The sequence below is a fragment of the Pteronotus mesoamericanus genome, unplaced genomic scaffold (genome assembly GCF_021234165.1).
Source record: "Pteronotus mesoamericanus isolate MK-2021 breed Mesoamerican mustached bat unplaced genomic scaffold, CSHL_Meso_final contig_55, whole genome shotgun sequence".
Classification (NCBI taxonomy): domain Eukaryota; kingdom Metazoa; phylum Chordata; class Mammalia; order Chiroptera; family Mormoopidae; genus Pteronotus; species Pteronotus mesoamericanus.
The window spans coordinates 9194994-9211185 of NW_026555198.1; the positions used below are offsets into that span (position 1 = coordinate 9194994).

At 39.2% G+C, this 16192-nt stretch overlaps 1 pseudogene; it reads right to left on the minus strand.

The window, feature by feature from the left end:
- Positions 1-13736: 13736 nt before the first annotated feature.
- On the minus strand, positions 13737-15788 carry LOC129075546 (WD repeat-containing protein 46-like; annotated as a pseudogene).
- Positions 15789-16192: the final 404 nt, after the last annotated feature.

Here is a 16192-nt window from a genome sequence, read left to right on the forward strand (position 1 = left end):
CACTTTCCAGGACCTAACAGAGGGCCCTAGGCCACTCACAAGCAGTGGCTGACTTTGGCCTGCACCAGAACCCCTCCAAAGAAAAACCACCAGCAAAACATACTTGGTGGCCTGGTTCAGACCACAGCAGAGCACCACCTCATTAGCTAAATGAGTGACACATTCAAAGGTTGGACTGAGCAGGCACCAGAGCAGTCAGTGCCCCACCAGAGCAGCTTATATGCTGTGCTTGTGACCAATCCTTAACCATTCAGCCTGAAGTTCAACTCCACACACTGACATGCCAACAGCAACCAAGCCTGATATACAATGGGAGGGCACAAACAACTCACACAAGGGACACACCTGGAGTACCTACCTCAGGTGAGCAAGGACACTGTGCCACTGAGACCCACAGGTCACCTACTGCATAAAAGCACCTTTTAAATACTGGCATGTGTAGCAGATCAACATTATACACTAAAGTAAATGCTGAGAGGCAGCAGAAATGAGGACATAAATGAAAGAAGAAAAAACTTCACAAAAGAACTAAATGACATACGGGCAAGCAATCTACCATGTACAAAGTTCAAAACAATGGTTACAAAGACGTTCAATGAACACAAGGAAAGAATAGATATTCCCAGTGAGAACTTCAACAAGGAGATAGTAAGCATAAAATAGGACATAGAAACCATGAAAAAGAACCGGTCATAAATGAAGAATACAACTGAAATGAAGAATACACGAGGAGGAATCAACATCAATTTAGATGAAGCAGAGGATCAAATCAGCAATTTGTTTTTTTAAAAAAGGTAGCAGAAAACATCTAATCAAAACACCAAAAAGAAGAAAGAATTAAAAAATAAAAATAATGATACTGTAAGGAACTGCTAGGGTAACAACAAGCATCACAACATTCACATTATGGTAATAATAGGAGAAGGGAGAGAAAGAGGGATCAGGAGCCTATTTGAAGAAATAATGACTGAAAACTTTGTTAACATGGTGAAGGAAACAGACATGCAATTCCAGGAAACACATAAAATCCCCCCCAAAAAAGATGAACTCAAAGAGACCCACACCAAGACACATCATAATTAAATGGCAAAGTTTAAAAATAAATAATCTTAAAAGCAGTAAGAGAAAGACAGTTAGACCAACAAAGTCACTCCCATAACTCTGTGAGCTGATTTCTCAACAGGAACTTCCCACGCCAGAAAGGATTGTCACAAAATATGAAAATTGATGAAAAATATGAAAATATGAAATTGATGAAAAGCAAGGATCTATAACTAGATTACTCTGCCCAGCAAGGCTATTGTTTAAAATTGAAGGAGAAATAAAGAGCTTCCCAGACAAGAAAAAGCTAAAGCATTCCTCACCACTAAATCAGTATTACAAAAAAAAAAATGTTAAAGGGATTTCTTTAAGAAGAAGATGGAAAAGAAAGAACATAAATATGAAAATAATAAGATGGCAATACCTATGTAACTATCATAATCACTTTTGGTATAAATGGATTAAATGCTCAAATCAAAAGACATGCGGTAGCTGAATGAATAAGAAAACAAGACCTGTACATAAGCTGTCTACAAGAGACCCACCTCAGAACAAAAGGTACACACAGACTAGAAGTAAAGGAATAGAAAAATATATTGTGTGCAAAAGCAAACAAAAAAAAAGATGAAATAACAATACTTATATCAGACAAAATAGACTTTAAAACAAAGCCTATAATAAAAGACAAAGGACATTTCTTAATGATAATTAAGTCAATACAACAAGAGGATATAACCCTTGTAAACATTTATGCACCCAACATAGGAGCACCAAAATATATTAAGCAAATCTTGATGGACATAAGGGAGAGATCAACAGTAATACAGTCATAGTAGGGGACTTTAACACCTCATTGACATCAATGGGTAGATCTTCCAGAAAAACAATCAACCAGGAAACAGCAGCCTTAAATGACATATTAGACCAGATGGATTTGTGATATTTTCAGAGCATTTCGCCCCCAAAGCAGCAGAATATACATTCTTTTTATAATACCTTTTTCAGGATAGACCACAGGTTAGGCTATAAAATATGTCTCAATAATTTTAAGAAGGTTGAAATCATATTAAACACCTTCTCTGACCACAATATTATGAAAGTAAATATGAATTACAAGAAAAAATGAAAAACTCAAGGATAAATAACATGCTGCTAAACTATAAATGGGTTAACAATGGAATCAAGGAAGAAATCAAGATACCTTGAAACAAATATCAATGAAAACATGATGATCTGAAAGCTATTAAAAACAGTCCTAAGAGGGAAATGGATAACAATACAAGCCTACCTCAGAAAACAAGAAATATCTCAAATAAACAATCTAATCTTCCACCTAGTGTAAATACAAAAGTACAGCAGAGAAGAGGGAACAAATGAGAGAAAATGCAACTTAGTGGCTTCTGCCCCTCCTGGAACAGGGGACCCCGGTCCCACACAGGGAAGCCCTAACCCTAATCAAAAGAGACTTGGGAGAATATACAAAGTCTGGGAGATTCAGGCTGCATGCACACAGTGAGAAGCACATCCATGGCTGCAGCACCAACCAGGAGAGTCCAAGAGAGAAATTCTATCTCCTGAAACTGTTAGAGGCATAGACAGGCTGAGACTGGCTCTAACTGAGGAAGACTTTGCCTTTTGGGGAGGTGGAATGTGCAGAGAGCCAGGCAGTGGCTTGGAGCGGCAGTGTGGGTGCCACATAGGGAATTTTTAAAAGAGAGGAGCAGAGGCGTGTCTGAGCAGGGGCCCCACATGCATGAGCAGCTCCCCTGCTAACAAAGAGGCCAGATTCAAAGCCAAATATGTGCCCACTGAACCCAATTGGAAAAGTAGAGTAGAAGGCTGCATGGTGAAGGGATTGCAGGGCCCTACCCAGTGCAGTTGGCAAGTGGGAGGCTTCACACAGAGTGGAGGCTTTGGGTCTGAGCCTTCTGCAAGAGCAGCGATATAGGAACTGGATGGGCAAGAGCTGAGCACCTGAGATTATTTGCAGCCACTCGAACTGCAGAGGACAAATCTCTGGGAAAAGAAGTTGTGCCTGTCCCCCACCTGCAGGATTGCAAACTTTGCAGAACAGTAAGGCCAACCTCAAGAACCCCCTGGTGGGTGCATATCTGCAGAGGAAAGAATGAGACTCTCCAAAGGAACCTTTTACAAACATGTCAGACATTATGCTGGCTCCTCCTTGGGCCATATTCCACAGAAAACAGCAGAGTAGAGAGATTAGAAATTGGTGCAGCAAGAGTACTCAAGACTCCACCCAGCTTTGCCTCTCACTCAAAGCTGCCATCAGCAACAAGTGAGAAAGAGCTGACCCTTTTACACACATTGGCCCCTCACATGAAACAGACAGCTAATTAATCAGAAACTATACATTTTGGAAATAATCGGGGACAGACCAAGATGTGTGGTATAGGAATTGGGAACCACACCGACAATGTTCCCTGAAGGCTGAGCAGCACCTCCCAGGGGGTGATTCAGGTATCTCACCCTTCTGATTATACCAGAGGCCCCCTCTAGAGGCAGGTAGAGGTGGTACATGCAGTGCTGTCAGACATTAGATAAACCACTCCTGGGCCTTGTGCTGATAGAAAACCAGCCTGGCAGAACAGTGGAGACCTGCCAAGTCTGAAGGAGACAGCGACAGATTGTGGATCACTTGAAGCCTAAAAACATGCTGCCTAGGGCTACACTGAGACTCCAGTGGACATTAGAGATGGATCTTGAAGGAGAAGACAGTAGGCTGAACAAATATTAGACTCTGTTGAGATGAATTCCATCTAGTATTTTTCATTATTTGTGCTATTTTTCCTCCTCTGCAGCTTTTTAAATTGTCTTTACTTTGTGTTTCTTTGTCTTCAATTTTCTTCCTATTATTTTACTATTTCTTACTTTTTATGTTATTTTATTCTTTATATATTGAAATAATACTTCACATTGGTCAGAATGGCCATCATACACAGATCAACAAACAATGGGTGCTGGCGAGGTTGTGGCAAAAAGCGAACCTTAGTACACTGTTGGTGGGAATGCAGACTGGTACAGCCACTGTGGAAAACAGTGTAGAATTTCCTCAAAAAGCTAAAAATGGAATTGCCTTTTGACCCGGCAACTCCACTGCTGGTATTGTACCCTAAGAATCCTATAACACCAATTCAAAAGAACCCGTGCACCCAATGTTCACAGCAGCACGATTTGCAATGACCAAGTGCTGGAAGCAACTTAAGTGCCCATCAGTAAATGGGCAGATCAAAAAACTATGGTACATTTACACAATGGAATACTATGCAGCAGAAAGAAAGAAGAAGCTTCTACCCTTCGCGACAGCTTGGATGAGACAGGAGAGCATTATGCTAAGTGAAATAAGCCAGGGGGCGAAAGACAAATACCATATGATCTCACCTATAAGTGGAACCTAATCAACAAAACAAACAAGGAAAATATAACCAGCAACATTGAAAGAAAAAAGAAACCAACAGAATCAAGAGGGAAGAGAGGGCGGAGAAAGGGAAGGGAAGGACCAAGTCAAGGAACATGTATAAAGGACCCATGCACAAAGCTAAAGTGGGAAAGGATTGAGGGAGGGAGGGGGAGAGGGTCAGAAGCAAGTGGTGGTGGGAAAATGGAGACAAATGTATTTGAACAATAAAAAAGTAAAATTTAAAAAAATATTTAAAATTAATTTATTTTTAGGCAGAGGGGAAGGGAGAGAGAAAGAGAGGTAGAGAAACATCAATGGGTAGTTGCCTCTCACATACCCCTACTGGGGACCTGGCCCACAACCCAGGCATGTGCCCTGACTGGGAATCAAACTGGCTACCCTTTGTTCGCAGGCCGGCACTCAATCTGCTGAGTCACACCAACTAGGGCTATTTTAGTTTTAATTCAAATCTCATGTTTTACTCTTCCCTTCTCTTACTCCATTTTACCGTCATCCTTCTCTTCCTTATTTTTGTTTTAAATGTTTTTCCATTTCTACACCTTGTTTCTATTCCTCACTCTTAATATTTCTCCTCCCTCCATCTCCTCAAAATCATCTTTCTTTCCATTAGTCATCTCACATTCTTTTTCCAGTTCTTATACTATCTTTATTGTTGTTCCACCTTTATTAATATTTGCTCAGTTGTCACTGATATTGAGGTTGTTGTTGTATTTTTTCAATTTTATCCCTAGTTTTTCACTATGTTTTTTCTTTTAAATCTCATATTTTACTGGTCCCTTGTCCTACTCCATTCCACCTTCTTCCTGCCATGCCTTATTTTCATTTTAAATTTTATTTTTTCCCTTTCTTAGTCTGGGTTCTAACCCTTACATTTATTATTTCTCTTCCCTCTAGCCTCTCAAAATCATTTTTCTTTCCTTTAAGCATCTCACAATCTTTTTTGTTTCTTATAATATTATTATTATCTTTCTACCTTTATTAATATTTGTTCATTTGTCATGTATATCACTGCAAGGTTGTTTTTCTTCAATTTTGTTACTATATTGTCACTATTTTTTCTCCAGACTTCATATTGTACTCTTCCTTTTTCTTATTCCATTTTGCCCCATTCCCTCCTTATCTTATTTACATTGTAAATATTATTTTCTCATTTTATTCACCTTGTTTCTATTCTCTACTATTATTATTTCTCCTCCCTCTCAAAATAATTTTTCTTTCTGTTAGTCACCTTATATTATTTTTTTTCCTTTGGTATAATATTCTTATTCTCTTTCCACCTTTATTAATCTTTGCTCACTTGTTGTTGATATCACAGTAGTGGTTGGGAGGTATTATCACTGGTGTGGGTTTTGATTGCTGGGTTATTATGTTTTGTTCTGGCAGCTCCTGTACAAAAGCATACAAGATGTGGTGGTGGTTGTGACTTACAGTCAGCCAGCTGGAGGAGAGAACCCACCGACGAATGAGCCAACAAACAAAACCCAATTACAACAAGAGAGCCCACATAAACTGTATAAAGAGCATCCCTAGAGTATTCAGCTCAGAAGTTAAATGAGACTGCACCACTGAGTCCTACAGGACCACTACCACAGAAGGCCACCCCATGAAGACAAGGAGTCAAAGCAGATCAATCTAATATACAGAAACAATCAAAAAGAGCCACCTAAAATAGGGAGATTTAAAAAACCCATTCAAAAGGATAGGAGGAATCACCAGAAAGACTGCTAAATGACATTGAGGCAAGCAATTTATCAGACATAGAATTCAAAGTAATGGTTGTATAGATGCTAAAGGAACTCAGTAAAAACTATGAGGAACATAGTGGGAACTATATCAGCATGAAACAGGACATAGAAACTATGAATAAGAGTTGAGTTATATAACCAGGAGGAAAAGAAGAATACAATATCTGAAATGAAGAATGCACTAGGAGGAATTAGAAGAAGGCTAGATGAAGCAGAGGATTGAATCAGTGAGTTGTAAGAAAAGATAGAAGAAAACACTCAGGTAGAGCAACAAAATAAAAAAAGCTCAAAAAGAACAAAGATAGTTTAAAGGAGCTTCAGGACAACATGAAACATAATAATATTTGCATCATAGAGATACTAGAAGGAGAAGAAAAGGAGCAAGGATAGAAAACCTGTTTGAAAAAATAATGACAGAAAACCTCCTTCACTTGGTCATGGAAAAAGCCATGCAAGTTCAGGTAGCAAAGAGGGTCCCAATCAAGAGGAATCCAAAGGACCACTCCAAGACACATGATAATTAAAATGGCAAAATTTAAAGACAGGGAGAGAATCTGAAAGGCAACAATGGAGAAACAGCTAGTAACATAAAAAAGAGTTCCAATTAGGCCATCAGCTGATTTCTCAACAGAAACACTACAAGCAAGAAGGGAATGACACAACATATTCCAAGTAATGAAAAGCAAAGGCCTGAAATCAAGACTACTCTACCCAGAAATGCTCTTATTTAAAATGGAAGGTGAAATAAGGAGTTTCCCAGACCAAAAAATAAAAAAAGGCTAAATGAGTGCATCTCTACCAAACCAGCATTGCAAGACATGCTAAAGGGACTACTTTAAGACGATAAAGAAAAAGAAAGAGAGAATAACACAGACACTAAGGGAAAAAATGACAATGAATAAATACCTGTCAATGATAACCTTAAATGTAAATGTAAATGGATTAAATACTCCAATAAAAAGACATAGAATAGCTGAATGGATAAGAAAACATGACCTACATATATGCTGTCTACAAGAGACCCACCTTAGAACAAAAGATCTACAAGACTGAAATTGAAGGGATGGAAAAACATATTCTAAGTCAACAGACATGAAAAAAAGCTGGGTCAGCAATACTTATATCAGACAAAATAGACTTCAAAAGAAAGGTCATAAGAATAAATAAAGAAAATCACTATATAATACTTAAGAAATTTGTCCAACAAGAAGATATAACCCTTATATGTGTGTCTGTGTGCATATATATATATATATATATATATATATCTCCAACATAGGAGCACCTAAATACATAAAGAAAGTCTTGTAGGACTTTAAGAAGGATATTGACAGCATTACAGTCATCATAGGGGATTTTAACACCCCACTATCAATAATGGGTAGATTGTCTAAACAAAAAATCACCAAGGTAGTGTGGCTTTGAATGACACCCTAGATCAAATGGACTTAATTGATATTTACAGAGCATTTCACCCCAAAGAAGCAAAATATACATTCTATTCAAATGCACATGGATCATTTTCTAAGCTAGGACACATGGTAGGGTACAAAACAAACCTCAACAAATTCAAGAAAATTGTAATCATATCAAGCATCTTCTCAGATCACAATGGCTTCAACTAGAAACCAGTCTCAAGGAAAAAACTCCAAACATTCAACAACAGGGAGACTGAATAACAGGTTATTAAATAATGAATGTGTTAACTATGGGATCAAGAAAGAAATAAAAAAGTACCTGGAAACAAATGGAAACGAACACATAACAACCCAAAACCTATGGGACACAGTGAAGGCAATCCTGAGGCATATTCATTACAATACAGGCCTACCTAAAGAAGATAGAAAAATCTCAAATAAACAGCCTAACCCTATATATAAAAGAACTGGAGGAACAACAACAAATAAAGCATAGAGCTTGTACAACCTGGAGAAAATTGATTAATGTCTAGAAACATACAATCTTCCAAAACTTAAGAAGAAACAGCCTGAATAGACAAATAACAGCTATCAGAATTGAAGCAGTAATCCAAAAAAACCCAGCACACAAAAGCCTTGGACCAGATGGCTTCACAGGTGAATTTTACCAAACATTCAAAGAACTAACACCTAATCTTCTCAAAATATTCCAAAAATTTCAAGAAGACGAAAGACCCCTAAACTCTTTATTAGGCCAGTATTATCCTAATTCCAAAACTCGGTAAAGACACAACAAAGAAATAAAATTACAGGCCAATATCTCTGATGAACATAAATTCTAAAATCATCAAAAAAATATCGGCAATCTGAATCCAGCACTACATTAAAAAGATTAAGTGGGATTTATCCTGTCGAGCCAAGGATGGTACAATATTTGCAAATCAATAAATGTAATACACCACATAAACAAAAAGAAGGACAAAACCGTATAATCATATCAATAGGTGCTGAAAGAGCATTTGATAAAATCCAGCACCCTTCCCTGGCTGGCGTGGCTTAGTGGATTGAGTGCTGGCCTGTGAACCAAGGGGTTACTGGTTAGATTCCAGATTGGGGCACTTGCCTGAGTTGAAGACCAGGTCCCTGGTGAGAGGCGCATGAGAGATAACCAAACATTGATGTTTCACTCCTTCTCTTTCTCTCTTTCTTCCCCTCTCTCTAAAATAAATAAAATGAAATTAAAAAAACAGCGCCCATTTATGAAAAAAACACTCAGCAAAGTGGGGATCCAGGGAGCATACCTCAATATAATAAAGGACATGTATGAGAAACCTACTGCCAACATCATGCTCAATGGGCAAAAACTAAAAGCTTTTTCCTTAAGATCAGGAACAAGTCAAGGTTATCCACTTTCACCACTTATATTCAACATACTACTGGAAGTGCTAGCCACAGCGGTCAGACAAGAAAAAGAAATAAAAAGCATCCACATTGGAAAGGAGAAGGTAAAGCTGTCATTACTTGCAGACAACATGATAGTGTACATAGAAAACCCTATAGTCTCCACCAAAAAAACTGCTCCACCTAATAAGTGAATTTGGCAAAGTAGTGGGATACTAAGTCAATATTCGGAAATTGATGGCATTTTTGTACACCAACAATAAACTAGCAGAAAGAAAAACTAGGGAGAAATCCCATTTACTAGGCAACAAGAAAAATAAAGTGCCTAGGAATAAATTTAACCAATGAGGCAAGAGGCTTGTACTCAGAAAACTATAGAACACTGAGTAAAAAATTGAGGAAGATACAAATAAATGGAAGCATATACTGTGTTCATGGATCAGAAGAATCAACATCATTTAAATATCCATACTACCCAAAGCAATCTATAAAATCAACGCAATTCCTATTAAAATACTAATGACATATCATAGATCTAGAACAAATATTCCAAAAATTTATATGGAACCAAAAATACCCTATTAACCCCAGCAATCTTGAGAAAGAAGAATAAAGTTAAAGGGATCACAATACCTGATATACAACTATACTATAAGGCCACTGTAATCAAAACAGCCTGGTACTGGCACAAGAGCAGACATATAGATCAATAGAACAGAATAGAGAGCCCAGAAATAAACCATTGTCTCTATGTTGAGTTAATATGTGACAAAGGGAGCAGGACCATAAGATGGAGTAAAAGCAATCTCTTCAATAAATGGTGTTGGGAGAACTGGACTGGTTCTTGCAAAGAAATGATACTAGACCACTAACTTACACCATACACCAGAATAAACTCAAAATAGATAAAAGACAAGTATAAATCATGATACCACAGACATCCTAGCAGAAAAGATAGGCAGTAGATATTCAGGTAACCCAGGTAGCAATATTTTTGCTGATATATCTCCCAGAGCAAGGGAAATAAAGGAAAAATAAACAAATGAGACTACATCAAAGAAAAAGCTTCTGCATGGCTAAGAACACCATCATCAAAATGAAAAGGGAACCCACTGTATAGGAGGACATATTTGCCAATGATACATCAAGCACAAGTTTAATCTCCAAAATATATAAAGAACTCATAAGATTTAATGCCAAAAAGACAAAAATTCCAATTAAAAAATGGGCAAAGGACCTTATTAGACATTTCTCCAAGGAGGATGTACAGATGGCCTAGAGACATATGAAAAGATGCTCAGCCTCACTAGCCATCAGAGAAATGCAAATTAAAACCACAATGAGAAATCAACTCATACCTGTCAGAATGGCTATCATTAATAAATCAACAAACAATAAGTGTTGGTGAGGATGTGGAGAAAAGGGAACCCTAGTGTGTTGTTGGTGGGAACGCGGACTGGTGCAGCCATTGTGGAAAGCAGTGTGGAATTTCCTTAAAAAATTAAAAATGGAACTGCCTTTTGTTACAGTCATTCTGCTGCTGAGAATATACCCTAAGAGTCTGAAACACCAATTCGAAAGAACCTATGCACCCCAATGTTCAATACAGCATTATTTACAATAGCCAAGTGCTGGAAACAGCCTAAGTGCCCACCAGTAGATGAGTGTATCAAAAAAACTCTGGTACATTTATGCAATGGAATACTATGCAACAGAAAGAAAGAAGGGACTCCTATCTTTTGCGACAGCATGGATGGAACTGGAGAATATTATGCTAAGTGAAATAAGCCAGAAGACAAAAGACAAATATCATGTGATCTCACTTATAAGAGGAATCTAATGAGCAAAATAAACTAACGAACAAAATAGAACTAGAGCCATGGAAACATGGAATAGACTGACAGCCACCAGAGGGGAGGGGAGAAGGAAAGACGAAAAGAAACGGAAGGGACTGGTCAAAGAACATGTATGAATGACCCAAGGACATGGACAATGGTGTGGGGATTGACTGTGGGAGTGGAGGATGGGCTACTCGGAGGAGGGCAAAGGGAAAAATTGGGACAACTGTAATTGAATAACAATAAAAAAAGAAAAAATGCAACAAACAATGTTATAACCCAGAAATTCCATTTCTGGATATTTATTCAAATAAATCCAAAACACCAATTGAAAGATATATGTACACCTCTGTTCATTGCCACATTATTTACAATCACCAAGTTTTGGAAGCACCCCAAGTGCCCATTAGTGGATCATTGGATACTGAAGTAGTGGTACTTAACAAGGGTCTGTTCAGAAAGCCATGTACAATAAAAAAAAAATAAAGGCATTTATTGAAGAAGATGCAAGATTCAAGAAACATTGTACATGGGACGATGATACCTCAGTCCCCTTCAAAGGAGGCACCTTGGGAGATCTCACACAGTTCTCCCAGTCACCATCAGCTGCCTCATTGTATTTTCCTGAATCTTACCGACAATCGGAAATCTCTTTCCTGTCAAAGGTGATTTTAGTTTTGGGAAAAGCCAGAAGTCACAGGGCACCAAATCTGAGCTGTCGGGGAGCTGAGTCACCTCGGTGACTTGATGTTTCACCAAAAAACCCTGCACGAGATGTGCATTATCATGATGAAGCTGCCAATCACCAGTTTCCCATAGCTATGGCTTTCTGGAGGAATGTTCCCTGGAGGGATGTTCAAGCTTAATGCAAAATTTGATGCAGATTCATTGCTCTACTCGCTCCATCATTTTGAATGCGATGGCCATACAGTACACATAGTTACTCATTAGCGTTTACCACCCCCACTGACTAGTAAAGTGAAGTCGTCATTGTTCATGCCTATGCTTGCCAGTCCACACTCCTTGGCTGCCAAGTTACATGCTGCACAAACCATTCTTATTATATTAACAAAGGCTGAGCTTTTTCTGGACAGACCTAATACGATTGGGATCATATTGTATTCATTTTTCTCTGACAGGTATATTTCACTTAGCATAATAATCTCTACGTTCACCCATGCTGTTGCAAATGATAACAGGTCCTTCTTTTTTATAGCCACATAGAATTCCATTGTGTAAATATACCACAGCTTTTTTATCCACTCATCTACTGATGGACACTTGACTGTTTCCAGATTTTGGCTATTGTAAATAATCCTGCTATGAACATAGGGATACATATATTTTTTCTAATTAGTGTTTCAGAAGTGGAAATGCTGGGCCAAAAGGCAGTTCTGTTTTTAATTTTTTGAGGAAACTTCATAATGGTTTCCACAGTGGTTGCACCAGTCTGCATTCCCACCAACAGTGTACTAAACTCCACATCTTCCCTTTTCTCCACATCTTCACCAGCATTTGTTGTTTATTGATTTATTGATGATAGTCATTCTGGTGGGTGTGAGGTGATACCTTATTGTAGTTCGAATTTGCATCTCTCTGATTATTAATGATGTTTAGCAGTTTTTCATATGTCTATTGGCCATCTGTACATCCTCTTTTTAGAAGTATCTATTCAGGTCCTTTGTCCGTTTAAAATTGGGTTCTTTGTCTCCCTGGTTTTGAGTTGAATAAGTCCTTGTATATATTTGAAATTGTCTTCTTATGTGATGTATCATTGGCAAATATGTTCTCCCATACAGTGGGTCCTTTTTCATTTTGTTGGTGGTTTCTTTTGCTGTGAAGAAGCTTTTCAGTTTGATGCAGTTCCATTTGTTCATTTTTTCCTATATTTCCCTTCCCTTAGGAATCATATCAGCAAATATATTGCTATGAGATATGTCTGAGATTTTACTGCCTATGTTTTCTTGCAGGATTTTTATGGTTTCATGACTTACATTCAAGTCATTTATCCATTTTAAGTTTATCCTTTTATATGGTGTAATTTGGGGGTCTATTTTCTTTTTTTTTTTTTTTGCTTGTACCTGTCCCATTTTCCCAACACCCTTCTATCTTTACTCCATTGTATGTTCTTGTCTCCCATATTAAATATTAATTGACCATAAAGATGTGGGTTGATTTCTGGGTTCTTTTCTGCCCATTGATCTTTATACCAATTCTTGTGCCAGTACCAAACTGTTATAATTACAGCAGCCTTGAAGTATAGTTTTATATCAGGTATTGTGATCCCTCCAACTTCACTCTTCTTTCTCAGGGATGCTGAGGCTATTCAGGGTCATTTTGGTTCTATATACATTTTTGGAATATTTGTTCCAAAACAGATTTATGAAATATGTCTTTTGTATATTAACAGAAATTGCATTGAATCTATGGATTGCTTTGTTGTAGTATGGACATTTTAATAATGTTAATTCTTCCAATCCATGAAAATGATGTATACTTCCACTTATTTGTATTTTCCTCAATTTGTTTCTTCAATATTCTATAGTTTTCTGAGTACCAGTCTTTGATCAACCTGGTTAAATTTATTCATAGGTACCTTTTTTCTTTTGTTGTAATAGCAAATTGGACTGTTTTCTTAGTTTTTCTTTCTGATAATTCATTACTGTTGTATAAAAATGCCACCAATTTTTGAATATTAATTTTGTATCCTGCTATTTTGCTGAATTCATTTATTAGGTCTAGCAGTATTTTTTTCAAAAACCTCCTTCCTTTTTAATACCAATCCACCCCAGGAGCCAGTTGTACACTCCCAGTTCCTATCCCTCTCCTTATTCCAAGAAACCGGGTAATTCCCTCATAGGTGGTTTTGGGGAGTGATCACTGTTCCCAGACCACCCCGGAGCCTGGCTCCACATACAAATCTGTCCAGGGAAGATTGCTGGGTCTCCATGGTCTTGACCATCATTTCTTGTTTCTGTGACTGCTGCTCAAGGCTCTGCCAGACTTTATCTCTGTGTTCCTCATCCATGACCTTCCTCTTTCTCTTCATCAGGCTTGCTGTTGAGCTTTGGCTCTTCTTTGGCTTTGGCTGGAAGGGAGCCTTGGACTCTGGGTCATAGCACAGCCTCTCTATTCACTCCTTCTTTTCCTGTTCCAAAGAGATGACATCAACCTTTGCCAGGGCTCATGCGTCCAGACAAATGAGTTCTGCAGGTACCTTCTTCAGAAGGGCCTTCACTTACCACTCCTGCCGCTGCTTCTAGCTCCTGTATGGGTTACTCTCCAGGCTATCAAAGTTGAGTTCAGCAGCCTCAGGGATCAGCATGCTGGTGATGTCTCCACTGTGCCCCACCCCAGCACATCTTCAAAGGGGCAGAACTGAAGATGATGTGCATAGTCTGAGAGCCAGTGGGTGAGTAGGCCTTCTCCAGGGAGGGTGGGCTGGCCTTGCCCTGCCTTGCCCATATGTTGACCATGTCACCTGTTCCTGCAGCAAGAAGTTCTTGCTGGAAGAAAGCTAGGTGTCCCACTCCCTGGAGCAGGGTCTGAGCTCTCAGAGGCTGTTACATTCCTCACAAGTTAAAGATCTTCAACTGGTGGTCCAGGCCAGAGGTGGCCATGTACATGCCTCCAGAATCTACTGCCACAGCCCAGACCCCACCACAGTGACAGAGAATCCTTGGCAATGGCTCCTTCAAAGCTGGACTCCATCAGGGCATAATACCATTTCTGTGGCTGAGATAGATAATGATATTGTAAGGCAGGGGGTTTCAACCTTGTGGTGTCTGTGGGCCACAGTGGAAAAAGAAGAGTTGTCTTGGGCCACACATTAATTACACAAACACTAACAAAAACTGATGAGGAAAAAAAAAGTTTTAAAGTAAATTTTCAACTTTGTGTTGGGCCATATTCATAGTCATCCTGGGCCACATGTGGCCCATGGGCTGCAGGTTATAGGTCATGACATCAAGCCGTCCAGCCTGTGCATTCAGAGGTGCCATGATCTTCCCTATTGACATGCCCAGGTAAGTCAGAACCCCTGTCTCTGAAGACTTGGCCAGGAAGAAGTGGAAAGGCAGGAAATCAAGCCATGTGACATGGTTACAGCAGAGGATGCAGTGGAATTCAGTTCTCCAGTTGTTGGATGTGAAGGCACAGAACAACAGCAGGCAGTGCCTCTGAATACAGAAATCAACTGTCTCGCACTGCTTCCATGACATTGATCTTGTACATGAGCTTCTTTGACACCCAGTCAAGGGCAACCCCATGACCGTGGCACCCTCCAAAAGCCAAGTGCCTCCCAGTAATTCAGCCTGTAGGGCTCAAACTGCCACAAGTTCAAGTCAAAGTGTTTGGCTGCACTTGCAATGTCCACATCTCCCACAATGTCGGCCTGGCTTACCTTTGCCGTGTCTTCCCCAGCCCTGCCTTCCAAAAACCCAATATCCCTCAGCAAGCAGTAGCTCAGAATGAGCATCTTTAACACATTTTCTCTTCCTCAGCTTCAGCCACCTCAAGTTGGCTTCGGGTTTTGGATTTAGATTATGACAATTTCTTGGATTTGTGAGTGTGACAGAACTTTTGAGCAACCCGAATAGGGCTTGGGAATGGGTCCTGGGCCCCGGACAAGCTCCGCTGAGGCTTCAGATTCCTACGTTCTTGGGGTTTCTTCAGGACCTGAGGCTTCTTGGAGATGCAAGACTTCTTTGGGGTGTGAGTGTTCTTTGGCTTCTGGGGGAGGAGCTCTTGATTCCTCTTCTTGTTAGGAGGGGGCCTTGGAAAGGCTCCAGCAGCAGTCAGCTGGAGGGCTCTCTTCCTCCCAGCATCACCTCAGTTTCTTCTTCTTGGTCTGAAGTTTGTCTTTCTTGAGAGGGGCATCCTTGCCTGGCTTGGGGGCAATCTCCATTTAGCCCACCCTAAGGATGGTGCACATGAAAACTCCTCTCAGTGAACACTGTCAGATGGGCAGGTCTAGTAGTATTTTTGGTGAAATCTTAGAGTGCTTTCTAAGCACAATAATTATGTTGTCTACAAATAATGACAGTTTTACTTCCCCTTCAATTTGGATGCCTTTTACTTCTTCCTGTCTGATTGCTGTGGTTAGGACTTCCAGTAATGAGTTGAAAAAGAGTCATGAAAAAGGACATCCCTACCTTGTTTCTGATCTTAAAGGAAATGATTTTAGGTTTTTCCCATTGAGTATTATGTTGGCTACAGATTTTTCATGTATGGTTTTTATTATGTTCTGGTATAATCCCTCTATTCCCACTTTGCTTAGAGTTTTTATCATAAATGAGTGCTGGATGTTAT